This window comes from Grus americana, chromosome 24 (genome assembly GCF_028858705.1).
Source record: "Grus americana isolate bGruAme1 chromosome 24, bGruAme1.mat, whole genome shotgun sequence".
NCBI classification, from domain to species: domain Eukaryota; kingdom Metazoa; phylum Chordata; class Aves; order Gruiformes; family Gruidae; genus Grus; species Grus americana.
The window spans coordinates 3,869,401-3,890,592 of NC_072875.1; the positions used below are offsets into that span (position 1 = coordinate 3,869,401).

General features: G+C 44.7%; 1 long non-coding RNA gene across 9 annotated transcripts in view; it reads right to left on the minus strand.

Annotated features, from left to right (window-relative positions):
- Positions 1–7,086: 7,086 nt before the first annotated feature.
- Positions 7,087–21,192, minus strand: part of LOC129196088 (uncharacterized) — a 95,977-nt gene continuing 81,871 nt past the window's right edge. For all 9 annotated transcript variants that reach the window (XR_008574047.1, XR_008574046.1, XR_008574045.1 and 6 more), the window contains one exon: positions 7,087–8,634. This is a non-coding gene — a long non-coding RNA (uncharacterized LOC129196088). The remainder of the gene's footprint in view (positions 8,635–21,192) is intronic.

Sequence of the window (21,192 nt, forward strand, 5' to 3'; positions counted from 1 at the left end):
ATCCTGGCAGTTTTTTTCACGGCTGTCAATATAGCCACGTTATTACCTTAGCCGTTTCCCCTCACTCTGTGAATGACTTAATGGGAAATTTGGGGCAAACCATTCAATTTTCCCGTGCCTGCAGAATGGGTGTGTGAGTGTGTGTGTAATAATTATTGTATTTAACCTACTAGATCCATCTTATCTGAACATCTGATAACCTATTGCTCATTACCACATTGTAACCATTAAGTCTGTGGAAATATGGTATGTACGTAGTAGGAATGAGGTCTGTGCTGACTTTCTGGTCAGAGAAAACTGATTTGCTCTGATTGTAGCAGAGCTACTCTCAAAGGCTGTATCCAGCAGCTACTGCTCATTGCAGCTTTTGGGGGGGGGGGGGAATAGGGGAGGTATCTCCCACTAGAAATGCCAGCAACAATTGCATGCACTATCATTTCTTAATCTGGGTTTAAAAGTCCTGTTTAAAAAAAGACAGTTTAATGTGCAGCGGAGCATTCTGAGCAGGCTACGGGAAGGCACGGCTGCACCCCGCATCGGTGCTGCCAGGGTTGGTCAGCTGGAGGCGAGGAAGGCAAATTCTGCCCTCCCTTGTAGTTGCACTACAGTGACTTCTTCTATCCCCATGGACGTATCACGGTGGAGGCACTTCAAGTGCCTCATCAGTGACGCTGCACTGTGAGAGTGACTGCGCACAACGGGGTAATACTGTCCAGCACCTTTCCTTTTACAGTTGGGGTCAGAGTTTATAATGGGACACATATGCCTTGCTGGTTTATTTTCCCCTTTTCCCGCATTTTTCTCCTCTGTTTTCGCATGTCATTCTCATCTTTCTTATCAAGTCACTACCTCTCTTGATCGCCTGTTACATCTCTCTTACTTTGGGGGAAACGAGTCGGCTGTAATATTCCCCCTTTGTACACTTCAGCTCTATCCACTGCAAGTTACACCAACCTCACCCCCCCGAGGGGTTTCAGTTTTGTCGCTGTAACTCTGCAGCAATAAATTTAGCAGAACTAGAGAGGGGCTTAAGTGCCACAGCAACCGAGGGCAGGATACATAGCTAACCTTAGCAGCATTTCGGCCAAAACACGTAGCATGCTCTTCACCACGGTCTAGCTCAGTAAGGGCTCTGCATACTTATTCAGGTAACTAGGTCAGTCTAATTTCTGTGCCGTTGCGTTTCCACCCCACCGTTACCTGTTAGCAGTGGCATTGGCTCTGGGAACCCAAGCCATAATCTCATCACGCCTTCACCTCTGGCAGCAGAGTCAAACTCTGTGATGAATTTCCAGCACAGCTGGGCATCCACAGACATCATGACAGCTGGGTGTCCCTCCTCCCGCTCCTGCAGAAAGCAACCCTCGACTGGGTGCACAAAAAGATTTCGTCAGCAACTTCCAGGGGAGCTTGAACGATTTACATCAGCGGGGGACTGAACCAGGTTATGTTTAGCTTTAGTCCCCTGTTTCAGAAACGACGATGTTATGAATAATCCTTTTATGTTCATACTTCTTGTATAAATATCTGAAACATGTATAAAACTAAGGCGAGGAGGGAATTCATTAAGGTGGTCCAGGGGAACGTTGCTCTGAGAAATAAGAGACTGCTTAGGAGAGTTAAAATCATGTTATCCCATTGCTTTTACTTAAGAAAGTAGGTGGGAGGGGGGAACTAAATATAAGGAAATTTTTCCAAAAAATGGCAGGTATTAGTTTGTGGAAGTATCTTCCTGAGGAACTCTTGGGAGCATTAATGTGTTAGTCTAGCTGTCCTAAAAGATGCACTGTAGTGATTCTTCTATATTTTACTGCAAAATTCCCCGATCGGCCACATCCAAAATCTGGAATCAATAGCAATCTCTCAATAGAGTTCAATGGACTTAAGGGCAGGCCCTGTGTGCTCATTATTTAAAATAAGTCAAGGGGAGAAATAGTGAGTCAAAATGTGACATGGGCAGTGATTTTAAGAAAATCCCCCTGATTTTTAAGAGACCTATTTAAGCCAACCTTTTAAGACAAAACAGTGCATGCATTGAATTTTCAGTTCAATTACATCATGTCACACTGATTTCATCTGGTTACCGCATGTTATTGGTGGGAATGTAACTTGATGCAGCTCAATACAGCTTGTGGCATACTGTGATTTACTACAATTTAAATGATAAAGCACCCAAGAATGTTCGGGCAATTGGATTATTCCATTGACTGAATGTTCAGACATCTATTTTTAGAAAAGAGATGTCGGTTTTGCAATATTAGATGGACCGATCCATTGTTATTGAAGGGGCAGGGGAATTTCCCTTATCACATAGTACTGCTTAACGTTACCTCTGCATTTTATTCTTTTTAAGTGGTTTGTGTAGACCTGGATGTGACAGGATCTTCTTCATCAAAGGTGGGACCAAGGTCTCAACACACTTTGCTGAGTCTCCTTCTGAAGGAAGGAAAGATGGACTTGATTTATCCTGCCAGTCAAAGTCCAAATTTTGCCTGCAGTTTAAGGGGAGTCAGGACACGGGTTCTGGTTTTGCTACATTTTTCTAGGGATGGGTCAGTAACAATCATTGCTGAGGAGCAGGAATGGGACTAGAACTTGCCTAGAACACATGCAAGTCTATGGATGCCAAGTTCTTGGTTCGTACCATCCTGTACTCTCATAAATTATCAACTAGATTCTCAAAGCTGGAAACTGTTTGGACCCACAGCTCTAGACAGACAGACAGGAACTGGAAAAACTATGTTCCGTTCTTTTGTTTTACACATATTTTAAGACAGGCTATATGCCAAAACAAAAATAACCATGGAACTGGAATAATTCATGAATAACATGGCACAACAATAAAAGGTTGAGGCATTACTGCAGTGGATTCTTTAATTGAGCCAAGAAGAGAAAGTGCTAAAATCAACACAAAGGGATCCCATTAGACCATTAGTAGATGAAAGGCTGGTTCCAATCGCTTTGGTTTACTCAGCTGGATCTCTTTAGGAACACTGAATGGTGAGGTGGGGCCTAATTCTCCATTTTTTTTTTTTGTATTCCAAAGCATGGGACAGGGGCTGTGGGTGTGTGAAGGTAGGAAAGGAATTTGATGTGTGTGTTTGGAGAGACAGTAATAACTATTATGACGATCACATATCAAACCAGTCCACCTCTTTGATACACCAATCAGTAAAAGCCTTGTGATGGCTCCAAAAATTTGTTCCTGTCTTGACAACAAACTCCTCATTTTACATGAGAGCATCAGCAACTTCTGGGAAATAGATTAAATCTAGTTCCAAACTTCCTCTTGATATGGATAAAAAACGTCTAGGAGAATGGGCTTGACTAATCTCAGCAGGAACAAAACCTCCTGCCGATGAGCTCTTGGTTCAACGTTTTAACATCTGATCTTACTGTCTCCGGGTCAAAATCATTCCTGGTGCAATTCTGACAATAACATTAGAGTCATCTTAAGAAAGAATTTGTCCCATTGCATGTGTGGTTTTTGCATCAACCGAAGCTCAGCTCTTAGGGAAGGGGCAAGACTCTGAAGGTAGCAGATACAGATAAAAAGCCAAACCTAAGAAATAAACTCATTAAAAGAAAAAAAAAAATCAAGATGATTTCGAAGTGCTCATTGTTTTAAACATCTCTACTTTTGCATCTCCTCTAGTAGTAAAAATGTTTGGTTTTATAGAAGAAACATAGATGCATCAACAATGCTGAAGATTTCCAGAATTAATTGCCTAGAGATAGTCAGGGGGAGGGTCACTAGCAAGTCTGTTACCTTTGTCTTCTGTTATAGCAGCCAGCAGAGGAAAGCTGAAGTCCATATGAAAAACTATTCTGGCCCAGGCGATGTAAAAAGTAGGGGCAGGCTGCTACCCAAATCCAAAGATGTGTTCCCTCCTGGAACACCCCTCCCACTTACTCCCCCAATCACGGCTCCAAACCTCTCTGGGCTAGGCTGATTTGGACCACATGGTCAGACTGACATTACTGTAACTCTGCAGGCACTCCGCTGGCTGCACCATAGTAGAACTGGAGCTGACGAAGTGCGAGGCATCCTAGCATCCGATCGCAGTTAACGCTTCACACGGCAAAAAACTTGCTTTATTTTTCAGCTACAACTTAGCTAGGGTACTCCCTGATGCTGCGTGCTTCTCCCAGATTTACCTCGTTGTTGTAATGTTCATCTAGAAAGAGGTCTGGCTATCCATCTACCCTGTAAGGCAAAATTTAATGATAGAAGAGAATGGGCACAGAGTCAGCAAGGGCTTTATCATGATCTAGTAAAAAAAAAAAAAAACCCCAAACAAAAAACAAACCACCAACCAAAAAAAAAAAACCCCAAACCCAGGACTTCCCACGTATGCAGATATCAGCTTTTTAGTCCTGAGGTCAAAAGAAACTTAGCATCTGAAGAAGTTAAAGTCTTGATTTAGCAAAGATTTGCCTGTGCACCTTTTCCATGCGACTTGTCTTATTCAGCCTAATGATCCAACGTGAGTTACCGCAGGAACCTTTCTTTTTTTTTTTTTTTTTTTTTTTTTTTTGTGCAGAATCATAACCTCAGATACTACCCGTATAATGGGAGCTAATTGGCATTGCAAATCTATCGGAGCCTGGCACTTAGTTCACGGGGCCTCACAAGCTCGAGTTCAGATGCTGAAGGTGGGGTAGATGGAGCCTGCAGGGGTGGTCTCAGGGCGGCGGGTCCCCATCCTGCGCCTGAACTTCTTAGTGCGGACAGCAAATTCCTTTGTCCCCAGACTCAAGCTAAAGAGCAAGCAAATGGTGCAGATGATTAGGGAGTTTGTGTTGAAATTAGCCTAACGTGACCCAATAAATGCAAGAAAGTAGCTTCCCTGAGTAGGATGCAGAATCCTTGCAGGCGTAAAAGCTAGTCAAGCTGCCAAATGCAGGACACGCAGCTCTGAACATCTAAAACTGCTTTATGGAGAGAGATAATGCTGGGTAGGAGTCAACAAGTCACAGTGCACCACATTAAGAGCTACGGGAGGCACAGCTTTACCCCTCCGCTGCTATATTACCTATATTTGAGGTGTCTTCATAGGCACAGATGGAAAAGGCTGTAAAGGAAACGTTTTAAAACTAAGGGTGCATTAGACAACTGATTGCAGGCGCTGTGATTGATAGCTGTGGTAATGGACTGGATCTCAGAAAACGGAGAAATCCAATTATCAGCTCTGCCATCTCGGGCGAAATGCTGAAGCCAAACTTTCTAATCAGTGCTGTTTGGGTTGGTTTTCAGAGGTGCTAAGCACCAACCCAGCCCACAAGCTCTGCGTAGAATAACAGAACCCCAGCCTTCTGAAAAGCAAACCCTCTGTATGGAAAGACAGTTTCCCCTCCCCTGCTCCAGGGGGGAAAAAAATAAATCAATAAAAAAAATCAGATAATATATAATTCTACTGTGCTCGATGTATTTTTTGGATAGTTGAGTTGAAAATTAATAGTCTTACTCCATGTTATCAGGAAAATAAAAGTTAAAAATATTGAAAATAAGGGACTCGTTTCTCTGCCTGTGGTTTCCCCTCACGTGAATAAGGAACAGGAACATTTCCATACCCACCTCACAAAGGGACTTGTGAGAGTTAATTCAGCTCCCTGCAGAAAGTGCCTTGAGATCCACAGATGGAACTTGCTGTAGAAGTGATGCATTACTAAATAATGAGGTACGATCATATGTGAACAAAACACACTCATATATTGCTCCATATGTTTTGTAACATTAAGCCCTGTGTTGTTTTCCAACATACAGATACATTCCAACCTGGAGAGGATCAAACACATCCCAGAGTATTTTGTCTTTTTATTTCTGAGGTGAGGAGATGGTTCCAACAACACTGTTGTCGCTTTTCGGGTATTGAAACCAAACAAGGATTTTTTTTTTCTTTTTTTTTTTTTTTTTTAAGGGGGGGCCGGTGGGGTGGGAAGAAGGAAAAGTTTCACACGCTCCCTAACTTCTCCCTGGACATCTGTCCCTGAATAACAGAGGAGACCTTGGGGTTTATATCTCAACTGAAAAGATAAATGTGGAAACACACCTCCCCTGCTGTCCCACCGCAATTTTGTGTATGGACTTGGAGACATTCCTCGGGACAAATATTAATTTAAGCTTTGGTTCTGCCACTGGAGTCTCCTTTTGCCTATCTCCAGCTCCCGGTGAATTCGCACCAACTACACCTGCTCTAATATAAAGTCCTCCATGCAAGCACAATGGATAGAGGCTTGTTGCTTTTTGGGGCTGGAATGTGGGGAAAGTTCTTCCTAAAAAAAAAAAAAAGCAACCAAAAAAAACCCCAACCCTGGAGCAATTTTATTTGCCTTTGCAATGCCAGTTTGTATGCCATGACTGTAAGAAAAAGAAGCATTTGGCTGCCTGAGGAATATGGGGACTTTAGATTCTTATTGAATACTTTTGGCAATTGTACCAAAATGTCATGTTTTTACTGGGTTTTGATCACTATTTTTAACTCTTCTGTGCATATATTCCAAAAGGAACTGAATGCTGACGTAAAGACAGCAAGCAGAATACCACTAATTCAAAACCAGGGCTTCCCTCCTCCTCCAATTATGTTTCAGCATCTTTCAAGATCCACATTATACCCCAGAACGACACATGGGATGTTAGGTCACATGAAAAAGATCAAAGGGGGATGAAGGAGAACAGGAATTATGCCAAAGCTGTACTGTTATTTCTGAATTACTTACGAAACATAGGAGAGAGAAATACAGATTTCACGAGTTTTGAGTGTATTTGAGCCCTCAGCAGTGAGATGCAACACATCTTTTAAATCACCTTACCCTGCCAGATATCTGTGAAGTGAAAACACAACTGAACAAAAGACTGGAAGGCAAATTTGGACCAATCTGTGTGTGAGGTGCTCCATGAGCCCACCAACCCCCTTCCCAAGATGGTATTCTCCCCCCACCCCCCCGTCCCAGCCCCAGGAAGAACCCAGCCCCGACCGCTCCATCCTCTCCTCAGGGAGAACCAGGTGCTCCGAGAGCAAAGGGGTACCCTGGGGGAAAGGGGAGAGAGGGGTGATCAAATGAGACAAACACACTCGAAGTAACTGATTTACAGAGTCACCATTTACTGGATTCCTTGTGAATAACCAAGTATATTCTTTGCAAGTTCAGACATGATACAAGCACACAGGCACAGGAAAACCAAAGTCCAGCGATTATTTTTTTTATCCTTTTCACTTTTTGTCCTTTCCGGAGAAGCTGGAATCCAGGTGAGCCTCAGACTTTATCCAGAGATGAGTCCATACACTGAGAGAGGACTCTTCCCCCAGTCCTCAGCTCCTGCATGGCTGATGCTTCACAGCATTTCTTGCATAATTCATCTTAAAAGTGGAGTTAGCAGGAGGGCAGTCAAGTGAGAAGTATATAATGGCCTGTGATCATCAGGCACAGCTTCCAGGGAACAGAAGCCAGCCGTTCAGCTTCTTGTAGTAGCCAGAGGGAGCTGTTTGGAGACTTCTGTCAGGAGCTGACTTAGCTTATCCTCCTCTTTGCCACACCAAAGGGTGCCCCTTCTGTCCTGTCTTCCAAAGGTACGCAACAGCAAAGAGCACCAAGTTGCGGTCAGCGTGTGGCTGTTTGGCGTAAGTAGCCGTGGTCTGAGGGTCAGCAGCAAGAAATAAATTCTGCCAGAGCTAATCTACTCCTTGTTTCTCAGAAGCCCAAGCCATCCTTCAACAGTTGCTGCTGGAGACTACCCCTGACACAAAGGACAGCGCGAGAAGCACATATTGCACAGCGAAGCCTACGCTCATCCTTCCGTGTTCCCCCCCCCCCCACCCCGCTCCTTAAAGGACATACAATTTATATCCAGCGTACCCTCAGCCCACTGTTAAGACACCGCTGTAGGTGGAGCTCCGTGAGCACAACACAATCGCGGATACAAGGGCCAGCAAATAAATGATTCTGTAAGTGTCAGACATTTCGGTCCGGGAGATTAGAGATTCATTGACTACAGCGTGGGAAGAGCTGTTAAATAAAAACAATTGCAGTAGTCTCGGCCTTCCACGGTCACTTTGACTACAATGTAAATCAGGGACTCATCTTTCATCTTGAAAAATATCTTTTTTAAATTGGTCGTAATGCCCTCGTGTATCAAATACAGCATTGGGTGAATGACATCAAAACAAGAGAGGAAAAAAACGTACGACTTGCTCACAAAAGTAACGTATTTGTTCATAATTACATCTGGGGGGTACACGAGAGGGTCTCCTGGCGTATCAGTAACCTTATTCACAACCTGGAAAGTTCCACAGAGGAAGAGCGTATACTGTTAAGTACAGCAGCCCTGTAAACCAGGAGACATGAATTGTTGCTTTGCTAATGATGTGCTGTGCTTCCCTGGGCAAATCACTTTTAGGTGCCTTTTCCCCTCCTATTCCCTCCATCTACCTTGTGTAAATCACTCTCCAGCTCTTCTGAGCAGGGAAAAGTCTCTTTCCGTGTGCTGGGGAGGCTGCTGTCTTAGGCACTGTGCAATTTCAGGGTGAGCCTGTAAGTTCTACCTTACATGCATAACAAATAATTACAAACCATAGCATCTTACCCCACAGCATTACTTGTCTGGGTAGTCCGTGGAGTCAATATGCACCATAACTGTAACACAGGAGTAAAGTTCAGTTTGGGCCCAGAGTAAAAGCAAGAACTAGTACTGCACCTAAAAGGCTAATGAACGTCCCCTTCCGTTACTTAAAGGGTGACCCACATGCTGTCACTTTACTTAAAACAGGAGATGTTTAACTGACTGGCAAAGTCAAATTTTCAGGCATTCCTTTGTTTGGCAGAGGAAAAAAGTAACCTTGAGTAGATCAAATATAGAGGCAGCAAATTACAGTTTGTAAATGCATCACGTGAACTTGTGGATACATTTCGATCAAAGGAGTATAACGAGATATTCTGAATAATACAATGAGATATTCTGAGTAATATTTGATGCACCTAATTACTGAGAACATGCCTAACAGAGTTTTCCAGTAGCAGTGTCAATGCCCTGCAGGTACTTGTCCATGCAGCCTGTTCCCCTGTATAGGATCTGCAGATTGCCAGCCTGGATCGCGGTCATGAACACACACAGTCACCGATTCCAGCTGAAAAAAACTCATGCACCTAGAGGAAAAAGCGTTTGCATGGCATGACAGTGATAGCCGTCCTACTGAAGACCTAAAACAACTTCCCAGTTTGTACCAGTGGCAAATGAGACAAGGCTCTGGCCTTGAAATCAGAGCCCGCGTTAAACCAGAGGTCCCAGACCTCTCCTAGACTCTGCCACGCGTTTCTCAATGTCGAGAAAAGCTGAAAACAGGCAATCTAGGGCCCAAATTAACTCTATAAAAAGATCTCGGACTCCAGCATTCATTCACCAACTCCAAATCAAAATGAGTCAGCCCCATTACAATCAACCCAAGAATGGCTCCTAGCTGATAATTTAATCTTTTTAATGGATCGCTTATAATAGATCTGGCTTCTCTGAAGCTACGATCTTTTCCTCTATTATTGACTAATATTGAAAATTCCAGGTGTACATATTCACTTCCTCTAAATACACCTTATGCAGAAAATATTAACTTGAGAAACAGCCCGATTAAATGGGCAACTATTTGTAACCTTTTGTGTTACTGTATCAGGTGGTGAAGCAGGAGCGCCACTGGAAAATATAGGATCTTTGGGAAATGTAGCATATTATTAGATTTGATGAGACCCATTTTCCTGATGGTTTCTGAAAGATCTTTGTGCTAATTAGCTAAGAATACCACTGAATTATTTAATTATCTGTACTTTTGTGCAATAAAATACGTTGTCATATCACACACTCTATCTTGCTGTTGCTGTTCGTACTTAATGATGCCTTTATAGTTTGCGATTTCCTTTGTTCTCCCTCTGTAAGTGGTTTTTGGTGGTGCTGGAGAAGTAGGGGGAGCAGAGAGGGAAGGTGAAGGAAAAATATCAGTTTTTAAATAAATTTTTACGTGTGGGAAAATCTTTGCACGTGTTTAGCTCCAGTCCCCTATGCGATATGCGAAACATGTTTCAATGCTACAGCAGACCCAGATGCTTATTGCTAATGCATCAAGGAACGCTTTCCAGAGGAAAAGGAAAGAAACCATCGCTTCAAAAAATTTCAGATCAGCAAGGACTGTTTTTAACAAGGAAGAGGTAAATTATGATAATTACTCTGACTGGTAGGGTCCTTAAGCATTACTAATTAGCATTTATTGCCTGGATTATTGAAACAATGTGTGTGTTCCCAAGAGTGAAGAAGAACTGGGATGCTCTTTCCTTCTGAGCCCTGGGAAAAAGGCAGGGCAGCAAGAATGCGGTACGGTTGGCAGAGAGGCTCTTCTTCCAAGCATCGCGAGCACCAGCCTTGTGCAGAAACGCACGGAGGCACTGGGAAACTCGCACCTTTTGCAAGCCCACATTTTGAACTTCTCAACTCTGCGTCCGCGTTCCGCCTTACTCACAGAAAAGCGAACAAAATTAGGGCGGCGCAAAAGGAAAGCGGCCATTGAAATAGTCAAAATCATTTGACAATTGTTAGAGATGCAGCTTAACATTTAGCCTATCCTCTGGGTAGTACAGGGTCTTCTATTATTATCGAGGCTGTGCACGAACATACTACGAATAAACATCTCATTGCTTTAAAGTACTGAAGTATGGCCAAAGACTTCATCACAGAGAAATTAAAGAGTTAACAAATTCAACAAAAAAGAGGTACGTTATGCCACTTTCAACGAGCATTTTGACTGGGTTGGTATGACACTGTCTGTGAAGAGGCTGCAATCAGATTTCAATCTAAGCTGCATTTTAGCATCAAGGATTTATAATGTGAATGAAGTTTTGAATTAGAAATCAATTAGAAATGAATCAATCATCTAATCAGCACTAGCCACTACATAGGATCTCAACTATAATTTGGTATCTGGTCCAATAAATCCTTAAGTACTTTGGAAATGATTGAGGAGAGAAAGACAGTAAAAGTATTCTCCATTTTTTGAGCTGCAGTACTATGCAACTTTAGGTACTGTTAAAACCCTTGAAATAAAAGAGCAACAATGGAAAACTGCGGAATGCCTTGGACCTTTTTTACCTTTTACTGCCACCAGAACCCCATGCCTTTCAACTTGGGAAAGCAAGTTCCAGCTAAGCTACAACGAGGTCAAAGTCACAGAGCTAAATGCTACAGTTGCTGCTCAGACGAAACTCCTAGGCACCAGAGTCTTGCAAAATTTGCGTTATTTTTTTAAAAAGCAATATTTTTTAAAAATTGCCTCATTTTACTTCTCTTTCCCCTTTTTAATTATTTGCATCACATATTGCACAGAATACTGGGGAATGTGCTATATTGAATGTCACGACAGCACGTTAAATATACTTTTAATTGAAACTAGTCCCAGTCTGGTATTTTTTTTTTAGTGCTGAATAAGATCTTCAATCCTTACCAAGCCTGACTTCCTTATTCTATTTGTTAATTAAATTAACACCCAACGTTTATTTTCTCTGCCGTTTTCCTCTTAAGATAAAAAAATTGTCTTGCTTTTATTCCAGTGAAAATGTTCAACTACAGAGACTGATGAAATTATCACTGAAGGAACTATGTAACGCTAAGACAAGAAAGCCTTACAGCTATATGTGTAAAGCAAAAATAAAACCCAAAATGCAGTATCCCTTCTTTTGTCTGAAGGAGGTAAAAATGTTGCAGGAGTAGTTCTAGCCTGATTTTCATTTGCTTACAAAGAAATTATTCCAGCTGGATATTTATAATGTAATTAAGTTTCAATAACGCTGACATTTCTTCAGATCACACGCACAAATCTGGCTGAGAAACGCCACGGAACCTGCATGCCCTGTGCGCTGAATTATGGAGTTCGTGCTGGTAGGCTGGGGAGGGGGGGGATAAAATGCATTATATTTGAGTTGTTATTCCCTCTTTTTCATCTTGTGAGAACCTCGCCTTTTCCACTAGAAAAGGAGGGTGGGGGACTCCAATTTTTAGTCTTCCTCTTTATTTTTAATTCCTGCCAGTTGTTGGTGTTTGGGGGATTATTTTTTTTAATTTATTCCCCCCCCCCCATTTTATTTTATTTTACTCGCTCGCCGCGCTGCGCTATCCATAAGGCCCCGACTCCTTCCTTCCAGCCGCACTATCCCTTTAAAAAGACAGCCCCTCTAATTGATGTGTCTGGGCGAGTCTAGACTGGTAGTGATTGAACCAGCTCCCAATTATGTTCTTCACTGCGCCGGAGCTCAGCGCTGCGCGCCCGGCGGGGAGGGGAGCGGGCCCTGCCTCCCCCCCACCCCCGACCCCCCCTCCCCGACCTCCCCCCCCCCCCCCCCGGCCATTGTTTTGCCGCAGCCCCGCGCAACTCTTCCTCCCCCCCCCCCCCGCGCTCCGCACCGCACCGCGCAGCCGAGGCGGAGGCAGCGCGGAGACAATAGCGGTTCTGCAGCCCGCGGGGAGGGAGGGGGAACCGGGCGGGCTCGCCCCCGAGGCGGCCGGGGTGGGGGGGGGGGCTCCGCGGCGGCGGGATCCAGCCGACATGGATGCGGGGGAGATTTCGGGGGGTTGGGGGGGGAAGGTATCACAGGCGTGCAGCAAACCCCTCGCAGACAAAAGCGGTCGCCCCTGCCCTCCTCCGGGGGTGGGGTGGGGGGGGACACAGCGATTAAAAGCAGCTTCAGAAGGGGAAAAAAAAAACCCCAAAAACCCAAACCCTACTTTTTGCCTGTCTCTGAGGTGGAGATAATAGCTGGACAAAGGTGGTTGGGGTTTAGCGTATCGTATTCTGATTTATCGTGCCAAACAGGTAATAGAGAATAAATGCAACTCGGACTAAGTTCCTCGCTTTGAAATTAGAGGACGTTTGGAATAATATACAAATTCAGGAATAAAAGGCTTTGCTGGCATTTTTTTTTTCCGTGGAGGTAAAATAGTCAATGAAATTACAGTGTCAGTAAAAAGAAGCTAAAAAAAATAAAAATAAAACATGCAACCTTTTCCAATTCAATAACTATTAAACAACGGGAACCATCAAACATATCCTACGCTATTAAATACCAAAATGTTACACCATCAGTTAATTTTTGGTGCATTGTGTTTTAAGTTAAAGCATTTGCATTCAAATATCAAACAGTAATTCGGTGCCATAACAAGGTACAGTAACTTCATTATAAATTGCCTTGCAGAACAGAGATAAGAAATACAGTTCCAACCATAATCAATTTTACAGCAATATAAAAATCTAATAAAGAAAAACAGCAGCAGGAAACATTTTTAACATTTCTGATTTGTCATTTACATATAATTTTGACTGGAAAAGCAAGAAGGTTTTAAGTTCTAGAAAAAGACTGAAACAAAACTTCAGCATTTGCTCAGAATTTCTTTTTAGTAGTTTCCAACCATTGGTACATGCAACCATTTTATTCTTTAGTTTATTTTTGACCTAACGATCCATAAGATCCAACCCATCTCCTGGCTTTTTCACTTTTTCACCCCCTCTTTTTTTTTCTTTTTTTTTTTTTTTTTGTGTGTGTGTGTGTGTGTCCATAGAGCACATTTCTAAGATTAATCGTTCAGTTTTAAACTTGGAAGCATGAGGCATGCTGGGATTTCAGCTGAGGTCAAGCACCAATGTACCGAGCTGTTACTGTTACGCTCTCAGGGTACTCTGTGTTGCTCTCAAAAAAAGGGGGGGGGGGGGGGGGGAAGAGAGAGAGAGATGCTATATGCACTGGCCTGCAGCAAGGCAAATCTCTCTCTCAATATGGAAACACAGGCATGTATATTAATATACCTACATCTGTAAATATATATACATATCTAGGGTTTTATTTACCTACATACATATTCATACACACGTATCATCCGTATGTGTATCTATACACACACCTCAATAGCTATATTTACATGCATCCATATCGTGTATATCTTATCTACACACGCATATATAATAATCACTATATGTGTACACACATACACCCCCATAGCTGTATCAGCTGTAAAATTATCTCTTGAATATACACACAGAAAAAAAATATCTCTGTCATACAAACGCTAGTTTTAATTTGAGATGAGATTTTTACAGTAAATGGCCATAACCACCGCCCTACTATTAGCCGATCAACCCTAAGGAGGAGATACACACTTTTTTTTCCCTTAAAAGGTCTACTAAACACTATTGTATGTGTGTGTATATGTCTATATATACACACACGCGCGCACACACACATATACATATATATAGGATATATTTATAAAATAAAATAAAGATGTCAAAGCACAACTCACAGCTCCCAAGAGCCTAACCCGTGGATTTAAAAGCTAAACATCACAAGTTAGGGTCTCAGGGATTGAGAGGGGCGCAACAAACTATTTCTTGCAAAAAACAGGGATCAAAAATAAAAGATAAAAAGGAGAAAAAGGAAAAGAATAGCAGGCAAGTTCAATTCATGGCTCAAGATTACAAAACAGGACACACAGGTGGAAGGAAAGAGCTTCTCTAAGGACCCTCTGTTGAGAGAATACATTCCATTTTTAATCGTTTATACAAAAATGACAAGGCGCGGCAGGTTCCTTACAGCTTCCAACAAGGTCGCTTGCGACAAATACATAAAAAGTCTCCGCATTTAAATAACGAAGAGGAAGAAAAAGGAAAGAAGGAAAGAAAGAAAGGGAAGTTTGGGGCAGTGACGGAATTATTTTCATTGTTTCAACGAAAAGGAATGCAGAAATAAGAGCAGGAATATGCAGGCTCTCCCTCCAGCCGCCTGGCACAAAGCATGCAGCAGCATAAAGGCGCTGCCTCCCCGCCCCCTCCGCCAGCCCCGCGGCCGGCAGGGATGGAGAAAAACCCCGAGTTGCGAGAAAATCAGGTAGAAACTCACCATTTGGAAGCGGGGGAGGCTCCGATCTTCAGCGCCAAGAGCAGGGGGGAAAAGCCCGGCGGTGGGGAAGCGGGGGTGGAGGGGGTGGGGGGTGAGGGGGGGGGGGGCGGGCGGGACCCCCGGGCGGGCTCGGGGCAGGGGCAGGGGCAGTGCCCGGACCAGGCTGGGTGCCCGGCGGGTTTTGACACCCGAGCGAGCGCGGGCGAGCGAGCGAGTGCGAGCGTGCGGTGTGCGCAAGCCGGGGGAGGGAGGCGAGGGTGGGTGTGTGCAGCTGGGCAAGCCGCTTGCATTTTTAAAACATCTTTTTTTTTTTTTTTTTTTTTTTTAAGGGAATATATCAAGGAAAAGAAAAGGGGGAAAAGGAAAAGGAACCAAATTCCTCCGCAGCTCCTCGCCTGCCGCCCTCCTCCTTCCCCGCTCCCACCAATGCTGCCGCTGCTGTTGTTGTTATTATTATTATTATTATTATTATTAAGAGACGGGGCTGGGGAGGGGGGGGGGTCTGCAAGCTGCGGCCCGCTCCTAACTCCGGCATCAGCTGGGGGCGGCTGGAGCCAGGGCCAGCCCGATGCCAGAGCAAAGCCCCAGACTGTCAGCGGGGAGGGAGGGAGCGGGCAGAGCCGCCGCAGCCCCGGCCACCCTCCCCTGCCAGCCGCGGGCCGGGGTTTCAAAGGAAAACCTGGAGAAAAACCCGCTTCCCCGGGAGAGGAGGGTCCCCGAGCACCGTGCACAGACACACACACACACACACGTACACACACACAAAAGGGACTCCATCCTGCACCGACTCCTCTCCAAGCACCTTGTGCAACCCCAGCCAATGGAAATTTACGCCGGCCATAACCGAGAGCAGGATTTCGTCCCCAGCTTGCCACCTCCTTCTCCGCTCTTCTCCCCTTCTCTCCCTCCCTTTCCTCCTTCTTCTCCCCCCCCTGCCCCCCCCCCCCAAATAAATAATATGGATCTGCACCCTCCACCCATTTCTGGAACCGCTTTAGGCCCAGCGGCGTAAGCGGAGAGAAGCCGAAACCTACCGGAGGGCCCGAGTTAAAAAATGCAAAATATCCGCCGCTCCTCGTCCGGCGCAGCCGAAAGCAGGTCCCCCCCGGCCCCGGCCCCGGCCCCGCACAGCGGGCCAGCCCGGCTCCGCGCCCCGGCGCGCCCCGCCACCGCACGGCCGGGGGCAGCGGTAACAGGCACCATTGCGGAATCATCATCATTCACTCCGTCCTTTTCTCACCTCAGGAGTCTGAGCTCATTCACCAAAGTCCTTCCTCGTCCAGGATCTCAAATCTTTTTTTTTTTTTTTTTTTTTTCCTCCTTCTGGATCAGCCAGTCCCGACATCATTAAACTATAGTCCTCCTCTTCCTCCTCCTTCCTTCTCCCCCTCTCTGTCTCCCCCTCTCTTTTTTTTTTTTTTTATTTCAAAAAGGGGGAGTGGGGGGGGCAGCAAGGGGGGGAGTAGACATAGCTGCATGAAGTGGCTGCCTTTTAGAAAGCACATTTAATCTTTACTGGCTCCCCTAGGCTTCGATGAAGTAGAAGGGAAAGGAGAGGAGAGGGGGAAAGAAAAAATACAGGCAAGGGAGGCTGTTGAGGGACAGCAAGCATCAGGCTCAAATCAACGACCAGATGAAAATGTACTAGACCACACTGCCCCCTCTCTTCCTCGCTCTGTCTCCGTCTCTCTCTCACACTCTCACTCCTGGAAAGCTTCAGTGTCTGGTTACAGACTCTTTTGGATCCTTCCCCCCCCCCCTCCCCACCCTCGCCCTTTGCCAACTATCCTAGAGATTCCTTGCATGCCTACTTAAATCTTTAACAGAATAAGGACTCGGCTCCCCCCGCCGCCGCCGCCAGCCTCGCACACACACTCACACACACACACACACGCACAGCCCCCCCCCAGCCCCAGTCACCCCTCCCCAATAATCTCTTAAGCTCCCGGGAGAAACCCGTCGCCGCATCCCCGGCGCGGCTGCCCCGTCCCCGCCGCCACCGGGCAGCCCCTGCCCGCGGCACCAGCCCCGGGACCCTCCCGGGCAGCAGCTCCCGCCCCACGCCGCCTTCCTAAGGGGGTGCAGGGGGGTGAGAGGGAAGGAGGAGGGGGGAAGTGGTGGGACTGCAGCCCTTCGCCTAGCATCCCTCTGGCTGGATCTGGATTTTAAAACAATAAAATCCACCGCTGCTATCTCGGTTTTCCCCCCGCCCCCCCCCCCCCCCCCCCCCGCCACACTGCAGCCCGCAGCCGCCCGTGGAAATCGCACGCCCCACGTCTGCATTGAGGCAGGCAGACTGCCTGGCTCATGCCCGTGATGACTTTAGAGCTGACAATCTCCTCTCCTCGACCCCCCCCCCCCGCCCCTCCACACCCACCCCTCTGCTCAATGGCAGCGCTGCTGCCTCTCGCACCAGACTATATTTGCAATATGTGCTAATTTACCAGCTATATGCCCTTGGATTTTAAAATGAACTCATCAGTCAATGTTTCTAGTACCGATGCTCCCTCTCTCCCTCACACACACCCTCCACTGCAGACATGTTACTCATTCTCCAAGCATTTCCTCTCCGAATGTCCGTCAGACGCATATACACTTCATTGATCAAACCAAATCCCTTGATAACAATAAATAATAATACAGACAGTTAACATCAGCGGGGAGCGGAGCTGGGGAGGGGGGGGTGTGAGAGACAAAGATGACGACTAAATCTGCATTGTGCTTTATGAGGCTGATCCCTGCATTTTCCAGAGATGCACTACACAATGCGGAGCACAGGTATGCCACGAAGACAGAGCACACACCTAGCCGTATGGGGCCTTAACCGAGACCCCACATTTGGGAGGTGAGGCTGTTAATGCCCAACACCTGACTCCGCACGGGCTTCAAAAGGTGCTTGTGGGAACAAGGAGGTGCTACTCGCTATAAAGGAGAGGAAGCACCTAACGCAAAATATAGAAATAAATAAGGAAGGAAGTTTCTTTGTTACGCTGTCACCGCACAGGTGCTTAGGGCTTAAAGGTATCTTGGTATCCAAAGATGCTGATGGGTGCGTAGTGGGATTTTCAGAAACACCTTCTTAGCTCCCACTGAAATCCATTTCCTTTGTATTGAAGAGAGAGAGCACCTATGCAAGAAACCAGGTTAGCAAGGCGGTCTATTAAATATTCCTCTGTTACACATGCCGGGTATTTTAAGGGCTCTGGCTTTAGGGCTTCTGTGGCTTTATTTCCTAGTTTTCTGGGGCTAAAATGGGGGAGGCAGGAGAAGCTGCCTCTTGGGATTTTGGCTAGTTAGACATCTTGTGTGGGTCTGGCAAAGAGAAAGTGACGGCAGTGTAAGTGTTCGGGAAGTTGGGGAGGGTGGGGCTATCTAGAAATCTTTGACTCACTGGGGTAACTCCCTGAACACAGGAATTAAATTATTACTCAAAGCAAGCTACATTTTATGAGCAGCAGCCTTAGAATGAAATTCTGCAGGCATACAGAGCTTGAAACAACTAAAATAAACATATGGAAATAAATATACAATACATAATTAAATTATTGGGCGCAATGCAGAAGTCCCTGGGTGACAGAAGAGGTGGGATTATGCAGTGAAGTCAGTCCAAGAACCCATGGATACATATTTTCTTATTTATACTGACATAATCCTGATTGACATCAGCCTCGATAGGGGAAGAATCAAACCCTGTGTACTGAAGGATCTAATCTTTGGAAAAAGTAGACTGGATTAGAGAGACTGTCGTATCTGCCATCCATCCTTTCACTTCCCTTACAGATTCTCTCACCGTCACAGCGGTGCGTGAGACTTTGCCGTCACACAGAACAATTTACATCCATTGTCTTTTTCGTGTTCCCTCATCTTCCCTCAGAAAAAAATGTTCGATTTTTTTTTTTTTAAAGTTTTGCTGCAAACACATAATTTCTTTATACAATTTAACCAAGTCTTTGGAGGATACTTATTTCAAGCAGTTAACACCTGACCCCAATTTTTGTGGGTAATTAGTGAGCTAGATAACCACACAAAGTGGGTAATTATTTAGCACCCAAGGGTACTGTACAAGAGGGTAGAGGCTGGCAATGTTAACAAAAGCACATCTCTATTTATTGTATCTATACTGGTGATGTTTTAAGAACAGTTACTCCATCTAATGATCCATGATAAATCGGTAAACTATTTTGCTTCCCTTAGCACGCATGCGTGGTCTAACCAAGGGCAGTACGCGAGGGCAACGCAAATTGAAGCCCCAACTTTGGAATACGCACGAGCCCCGGGAGAAGTGAGAGCCATCCGCTTGGAGAAGGTAGTAAGAGTGGAAATGTCTGCTCTAGAACAGCAGCGGCACAGCCTAATAACCATCACTAATAGCTAACAGGTTGGTTGAGACGACTTGAAAAGCCACGTCGGAAGGAGCTTGAGCGTGCCTCGGGGTCTGCTTCTTGCTTAGGTCATATGGCCGGGCTGGTGGATCTTTGTATACAACAATAACCCTAATGATGTTTTAACCCAGTTCAGTCCTGCTTATTGAAAATCGCTTTGAAAGCTGTACAAATGAGGCATTTTGTGTTTGTGGAAGGTCAGGGCCAAAATGCAAGAGAGTAGCATTGGGGTGTAGGGGGAAAATCATATTTGATGAATTTAAATTATCTGCCATCTCCAATATTTACGTTGCAAAACCCACATTTCTCCCATGGAAAATATTGAATCCTCAGTAGATTTTTTTTTCACAAATTTAAGAAGAAAGAAGAGATGGGAACTATTTTGAAATAGAAACTAAATAAGAAAGATTCAGCTACCAAAAAAAAAATGGTTTTGGTCATCAGAACCATGCGAAAAGAAGTGTTATGCTGGAAGCAGATCCATAATCTTAAACACAGCGGTCACTATCCACTGACCACTATTTGCAGCATTAGACACACACTTAAGGACTTCTTAAAACCAAGACAGTACGCTCAGCGGAAAAGCACTTTCCTTTTTTAATTGCTTTTATGAATCATCACTAACATCTGGACACTTCACTTACTAGAGTCCAGTAACCTTGTTTTTCAAAGACTCAAATTCCAAAACCTAAGGGCCTCCAGGCTGGCACAAAAAAATAGGGGCGTCGTTCTCTTTTGATCATAGCCAGGTATTTAACTTAGCTTTTTGCTTTGGAATCATTCATTCAAGCCAGACACTACAGAAGAAAACGCAAATGGCAACATCACCTGGCATGGTGACCGTCAGGAATTTGAAATTTAAACAGAGAAAGTTTGAGGGGTTTCCACAACTCCTCGTATTTCTCTTTTGTTCTGTTTTTGCAACTGAAAGAGGCCTGAAAATTGTTCTGTGATTTAAAAGGGGGCCAAGTCTCTGCAGTCCACTCAGTCCTGAATCATTCACATTATCGATATGAACAGGTTAAGGAAAAAAAAAAAAAACAAAACAACAAAAAACCCCCCAAAACAAATGCCAGAACTGGGGATAAGTTCAGAGCAGCTGTGAGGGAGACACTTGTCCGCTCCGAACTGCACCAGAAGGCTGAAGGTTCTTTCATGTGCTACAGGTCATTTAACAATCCAGCAACTTACAATGTTTGGCTGCTACCATGCTGAGGTGGGTATAAATAAATTGGTATCCCCTTCGCTAATCCTCTTAGGGACCTGGTTTGTAGGAAAAGTTCTTGCAGAAATGGAGTGAGAGGAAGTTTGCGGAGAGAAGCTGGAAAACAGAAAGGAAGAATGAATTTAATCATGGAGACAGGTTCAAAGGAAGAGGAGACCTTGGTAGGTGCACAGTTACAGCAGAAAGCAGAGTAAAGAGAAATTATTACTATTTTTTTTCTGAGAACAATTGGAATTAGTGATTTGAAGGAGAAGACACATAGGAGAAAGGATGGTCAGCCAGAGAGGATGCTTTAGGGACTTAAGCATTAACTATAAAACCTTAAGGCCTTTTTGTGACAAGCCAGTAACTTCACTCTAGACAAATTAGAGATCATTTAGGAAGTATCTTTAAAATAACAATTCCACCTCCACTATATGGACAGCATATATGATAATACATGAGAAGAGTTTACAAATGAAAAAAATGTCTTCACTGGAGAAAAAAGTATTTACCAATTCAAATGAAGAACAAATGATGTGAGGAAAGGTACAACTTCATAGTGTGGGGCACATCCATGGAAAGTTGGGCAAAGGTGTCATGATTTGGTCATTACCAGAACAATGCTCTATCATGGGAGGAGTTTGACAACCAAAATAAGAGCTACTAATTTGAACCTCACTGTTT